This window comes from Eriocheir sinensis, unplaced genomic scaffold (assembly GCF_024679095.1).
Source record: "Eriocheir sinensis breed Jianghai 21 unplaced genomic scaffold, ASM2467909v1 Scaffold218, whole genome shotgun sequence".
Classification (NCBI taxonomy): domain Eukaryota; kingdom Metazoa; phylum Arthropoda; class Malacostraca; order Decapoda; family Varunidae; genus Eriocheir; species Eriocheir sinensis.
In genome coordinates, this window is record NW_026111519.1 from 446,429 (window position 1) to 452,676 (window position 6,248).

The following is a 6,248-nucleotide window of genomic DNA, read 5'->3' on the forward strand; positions in this document are numbered from 1 at the left end:
GTGTTTCCCATGTGGTATTGGTGTGCTGGATATCCATTCACTGGTAGCCTGGTAACATACACTCCCAGGTCCTTCTCTGCCTCTGTGGTGGATAGTGGATTGTTTCCCATGTGTTATTGTTGTGCTGGATATCCCTTCACTGGTAGACTGGTAACATACACTCCCAGGTCTTTCTCAGCCTCTGTGGTGGATAGTGGAGTGTTTCCGATGTGGTATTGGTGTGCTGGATATCCCTTCACTGGTAGCCTGGTGACATACACTCCCAGGTCTTTCTCGGCCTATGTGGTGGATAGTGGAGTGTTTCCCATGTGGTATTGGTGTGCTGGATATCCCTTCACTGGTAGCCTGGTAACATACACTCCCAGGTCTTTCTCTGCCTCTGTGGTGGATAGTGGAGTGTTTCCCATGTGGTATTGGTGTGCTGGATATCCCTTCACTGGTAGCCTGGTGATATACACTCCCATGTCTTTCTCTGCCTCTGTGGTGGATAGTGGAGTGTTTCCCATGTGGTATTGGTGTGCTGGATATCCCCTCCCAAGCTGCAGGACTTTACAAATTTTCTTCATTGAATTGTAGCCACAGACACCCCATTCCTATAGGTTGGTGAGGTCTTCTGGTAGGAAATCCACAGTCAAGTGGCTAATTTTCAAGGTGCAGGGTTAGGAAGGGACGACCCCAAGTGAGGCGAGTTTTGTGTGTAAAGTCCCGCCTAGGATTGTTAAGGGTTGCCAAGGGGGTTGTATGGTAACAGGGTTATCAAGGAGTGACTGAGGGGCCAGGCTTAGAGCTGTAACATTATTGTGTTGAATTTAGGCAACAGTCAAAAGAATGTATTGTTTTATAAGGTATCAATATTTATACAGCTTATTAATCCCTCACTTAATATGCAGGTACTGCCAGAAGAAGACAAGGAGGAGGAGGAGGAGGTGGAAGAGGAATCATTTGGTGAGTGTTAATTTTGTTCTATTGTTTCTTCCTCCTCTCTCAATCCTTTTCCTCTTCTCTGATTCATTTGCATTCTACAATTGTTCCTTCTCTCTCTATTCTGCTAAAGTCTTCTTCTTCCATTCCAAGGTCATGCTCCAACTCCTGCTGTCCCCTCAGAGTATTCATTTCCCTCAGGTCATCTCATGAGGGACATTAAGTGACGGCCACACACTTTTCCACAAATGTTTACTCTTCTGAGGTGATAGGAGGGGACATTTCAAGGGGTTCATTTTCAGCATTTATAGTCACTGTAGAGTTTTGAGATTTTTGGAGGATCATGAACAAGAATCTAACTCCTTACACACCAAAAATTAGCTTCATAAACCTTTGCAGTCATTCTTAATGTTTGCCTCAAATTTTGTGTGTTGTGTGGCCTGGCCTGACATCTGGCCCTGGGGCGAGACTCTCAAAGCTGTTAGGAGCCACACCCAGCCACAAGCATGCAATGCCTTCACTGTTAGGAGCTTGCAAGCCACACCCACCCACAAACACACAATGCCTTCACTGCTGCAATTCTCAGAGATACATGATCGTTACCTAAGTTGAGTGGGTCGGGTGCAGCCTTACCTTGCTGTACATGAAATGCATTATAATTACCTAGTGTTCCCAACATGAAAATAGGAAGGACATGTTTTCAACAAGTAAATCTATCTGTTACAGTGAACAGCAGAGAGAGAGAGAGAGAGAGAGAGGTGTAACAATTGGCTTTTGAAATAATACATAATTCCCTTCCCTTCTCTTCCCTTCCCTTCCTTTCCCTTCCTTTCCCTCCCCTTCCCTTCCCATCCTTTCCCTTCCCAATCCCTTCCCTTCCCATCCCTTCCCTTCCATCCCTTCCCATCCCTTCCCTTCCATTCCTATCCCTTCCTTTCCCTTCCATCCCTTCCCTCTCCATCCCTTCCCATCCCTTCCCTTCCCATCCCTTCCCTTCCATTCCTATTCCTTCCTTTCCCTTCCCATTCCTTCCCATCCCATCCCTTCCCTTTCCATCCCTTCCCTTCTCTTCCCTTCCCTTCTCTTCCCTTCACATCCCTTCCTTTCCCTCCCCTTCCCATCCCTTCCCTTTCCATCCCTTCCCTTCTCTTCCCTTCCCTTCTCTTCCCTTCACATCCCTTCCTTTCCCTCCCCTTCCCATCCCATCCCTTACCTTCCCGTCCCTTCACTTCCCTACCCGTGCCGTCCCCTCCCATCCCTTCCCATCCCTTCCCTTCCCATCCCTTCCCTTCCTTTCCCTTTCCATCCCTTTCTTTCACATCCCTTCCCTTCTCTTCCCTTCCCTTCCCTTCGCTCCGGTGTAGTATCCACTCGGGGAAAAAATTACATGAAAAGTTTTTTCAACTGATTTCAATAGCCAAGGGGTCAACATTTACAAAAAAAAAGATAGGGCATGTAGAGGTTGGGGGGGAAATTATACAGGGATCAAAGTTCAATGACCTTTTCTAGAAATAAGAATAAAGTTGTCTTTATGGAAAAAGATATAGGACATGCATATCATTGGAGATTTTCTGAGAAATGAATAAAACCAGGAGGAGACTCAGGGACTAAATCTTGAACATTTAAATGGGCTCAAATGTCAAAAATCACAAATTTATTAATAATATACATAAAGAATGCATGAATATCACAATTAAAGCTTTTGTTATTAAAATCAAATTTTAGAAAAGTGATCTAGAGTGCTGGGTGTCACTACCCTCCAAGAAAAGGAAGAGCTGGGGAGTGGGGCTCTCACTGGGCAGCTAAAGGTCATTGACCTTTTTTGTACATTTTGTCCAATTTTGTTTCTGGAGAATATTGATAAAGAAAATTATAATGGTTGTTGTGGAAATGCTTAGTGGGGAGGGTGAGAACAGCCTAACTTTGGACCTCCAAAAATAAAAATAAATGGCCAATTCCTCTGTGAATGTGTACACAAAAGATTGCCTGAAAATTGGTGTAAATTGATCATAGTAACGTGTGGTTTGGTGGCTGTCATAAACATGCCAAACCAGCCTTCCAAGGGCTTGCAATTGTCTTCTGTCAGGTCAAATATCTGGCCGGCCCTTCCATCCCCACCATCATGAGCAGAGCTGTACACAAATACTTTACAAACACAGTAGAATTCATGCTGAAAATGCCAATACAAAATTGAAGCCATTTGAGAAAGACTTGAGGTTAAACTTACACCAAGTATTGCCAAATAAATGATTTCCTCTTCCATCAGAGCACAACACATGCAGGAACACAAGGCAGCAGCAGCAGCAGCATGGTTACACTGACTAGCCCTTCATGGCAGTTACAACAACTTCCTTTAAGGAGGTTTGGGGAGCAATGTCAACATCTTAGGTCCAAGTTTGTTGTCCTCCCCATCCTCTTCCCTCAGGCGTAAGAACAGAGGTGTTGAGATTATGCCACACAGCAATCTGTAGCTGGACTCTCAGGGCGTGCTGCAGGGTTGCTGCATTAGGGTGAAGCCTATCAGGATCAATCTTGCAGCTTGCTTCTGAAATTTGAGGAAAGGAGCTTTCTCTGAAGGAGTATCTCCACATGTCACACCTGCATTGCTTTGACACCTGCATGTTTTAGCTCATCGTGGGAGGAATCAGTGTTCGTGTATGTGTTGGTGACATGTCTTGGAAAATCTCATTTGTAGATTGTCTCCTTTGTGTGTCCATGGATACAGTGTCATTGCCTGACCATGCATACTTGAACAAAAGATCAGTTTGGTCACTAATTCCTACTGACGATATATCCTACAGGCCATCCATGAGTGGGAACAGATTTGTGCAGTAGACGGGTCGGTGGTACACGAGAAGTATTAATAATCTTGGGCAACAACAACAGCTTCAGGAGTGCTCACACTTTTGACAAGTCCAGTAGCTGTCTTGACGACCAGTGTGTCACCTCGTGCAGTGTCAGCTGTGTCTTGATAAATGCTTCTTTGTTCTCCTCATTGGCAAGAAATTGTTCCCTATCACACAGTCAGTTCTGGTGGGACTCCCAAATTATGAGATATTGTTCTGCCTGCCATTGTACGCATGTGTTCATGATCTTTGGATCCCTTCCATCACACACTAGTACTGCACCATCAATGAACCTTCCCTGAACATAGCTATCAGCTGTGGCTTTGATGCTTCCTCCATTTCACTGGTGAAGTAACCATCCCCCATCCTGTTTTCCATGTCCAGGCCAAGAGCATCCTGCCAAATTCAATGCTTCCAATAAAGAAGAGTCATCTATTTGTATTAACAAGACTCTCCTAGCCCTTCCAATGTAAGCTTTGAAGTTTCCCTTCATCCTCCTCACATCTCTCATCTGTCATCACCTAGCAATCCAGCTTGTGCACAACCTCAAACAGATACAAATTGTTCGGCCAAGGATCGGCAACTTTATGCAGACTGTTACCCTTGAGACCTCATCTCAGAATGAACTATCATACATTGAAACACCTTATTTACAACATGTGTTCCTCATCTTTACTGATCAAGACCTGTGCGTTTGGGTTTTGCTTTATTAAACATAGAAAGCTCAATGACCTTTGATCTCTTCCAAACCACTTATTCACTTTTTTTTTAAGCAGCCATGGGAACTCAAACAGGGTCACTATTTTTTGCATGAAATATTATATTCTCCTGAGATAAGATAACTTCTTAACAAATGCTGGCGTGTTGAATATTTTGACCTCAATTTCAGAGGTAATATATTGTTTTTTTGTAAGTGGTTACATTTCAGATCTTTCCTTGACACCATTCTGTTCATTTTGACACTACCAAGATCAGCCATTTATGACGTTTCATTTGCGAGATAGAGATTTGGACCTTTTAACGAAAGGTCGTTGACCTTGACCCTGTAGAGAAAATTCCCCAACCTCTACATGCCCTATCTTTTTTTTAGTAAATGTTGATCCCCTTGGCTATTGAAATCAGTTGAAAAATGATTTCATCAAATTTTTTTCCCAGATTTAGTAGATATTTTTCTAATTTTGGGTTACTAGTGACGTATTTTGCAATCCAGGATCCCTGTGTCGCTGCCCGCCGTGCATAGCGGGAGTCATTAAAAATCCTGCCCGGTGGTTTCCAGGAAGGGTTCTCACATAGCCTCTTCTATGGAAGAGTAGCAGCCACGGCCCTGTTACAACTGATGTGTGGTTGCTCCTCGGCTGGCTGGAGGAGAAGGCGACACTCTAGAGCCGGGAGTGGGTCGGTTCAATTGACGAGTTGCTGCCACCGGCCTCAGTAGCTCGCATATGTCCATTACCGAGCGATGGCTGTCTGGCCATAGTATGCGCAGGGATTCCACCTCCCACTGAGTCTCCTGATTGGCCTGTAGCTGAAGTTGCAGTCTTTGCGGACAAAGCCGACTCGGCTTTCTTCATTACAGCCGTGTAACTCTTTGCAGTCTCGTCATTTTCCATCCACTTCTCTTTGATTATGTGCAGCCTCGCTTCTCTGTCTTGAATGCCATCCAGCCTAACTGTTGTAGCCGTGTCATGAAGTCACTCGGCCCCTCTCCAAATTGTTGTTCCTCGAAGTGCAGGATCCTGATTTCGATAGCGTCAGCGGTCGATGACAGGCAGTCCAGTGTGTTGGCCCCCATTCTGCGTTCAGCTGCACTCGTTGCTCTACGTATGCAGCCGTCTGTCCCCGCAGCTGACGTAGTGACAGCCCGGTAGTCTGGCTTATCCCACACTTTCACCCCTCGCAAGACGTTGGCATCCCTGGTGTAGTGAAACGCCCGGAATGCTGCCGGGGATGTCGTCGCCGAAGGTTAGCGTCAGGGGCACCTCTTGCGGGCGGAGTGTGGGCGCAGAGTCCGTCATTACGTAGCTTCCTGCTGCCACCAGTCAGGGTCCAGCAAAACAGCGTCTCAAAGAAGTGCTTTACTCCCAGGTATGGAGGCCGACTGCCAACTCGATCAAGCATCTCTAATCTCAATGGAATGGAATGGAGTTACAAACCCAACAACCAACACATGACATAATATACAATAATTAACCCTCACTGATCATTCAATAGGCTGTGATGCAACTGTCTGGAAGATTCTGTTTCCTCCATTAAAGCAGTTAGGGTGTGGAATGGCTAGTGCCATATTATAAGGATAAATAGCATTATTGTATGTTCATGGCTTTTTTTATATATATATATATATATATATATATATATATATATATATATATATATATATATATATATATATATATATATATATATATATATATATATATATATATATATATATATATATATATATAAGGCCTAGCAGCCTAGTCCCAAAATGTCTGAAAA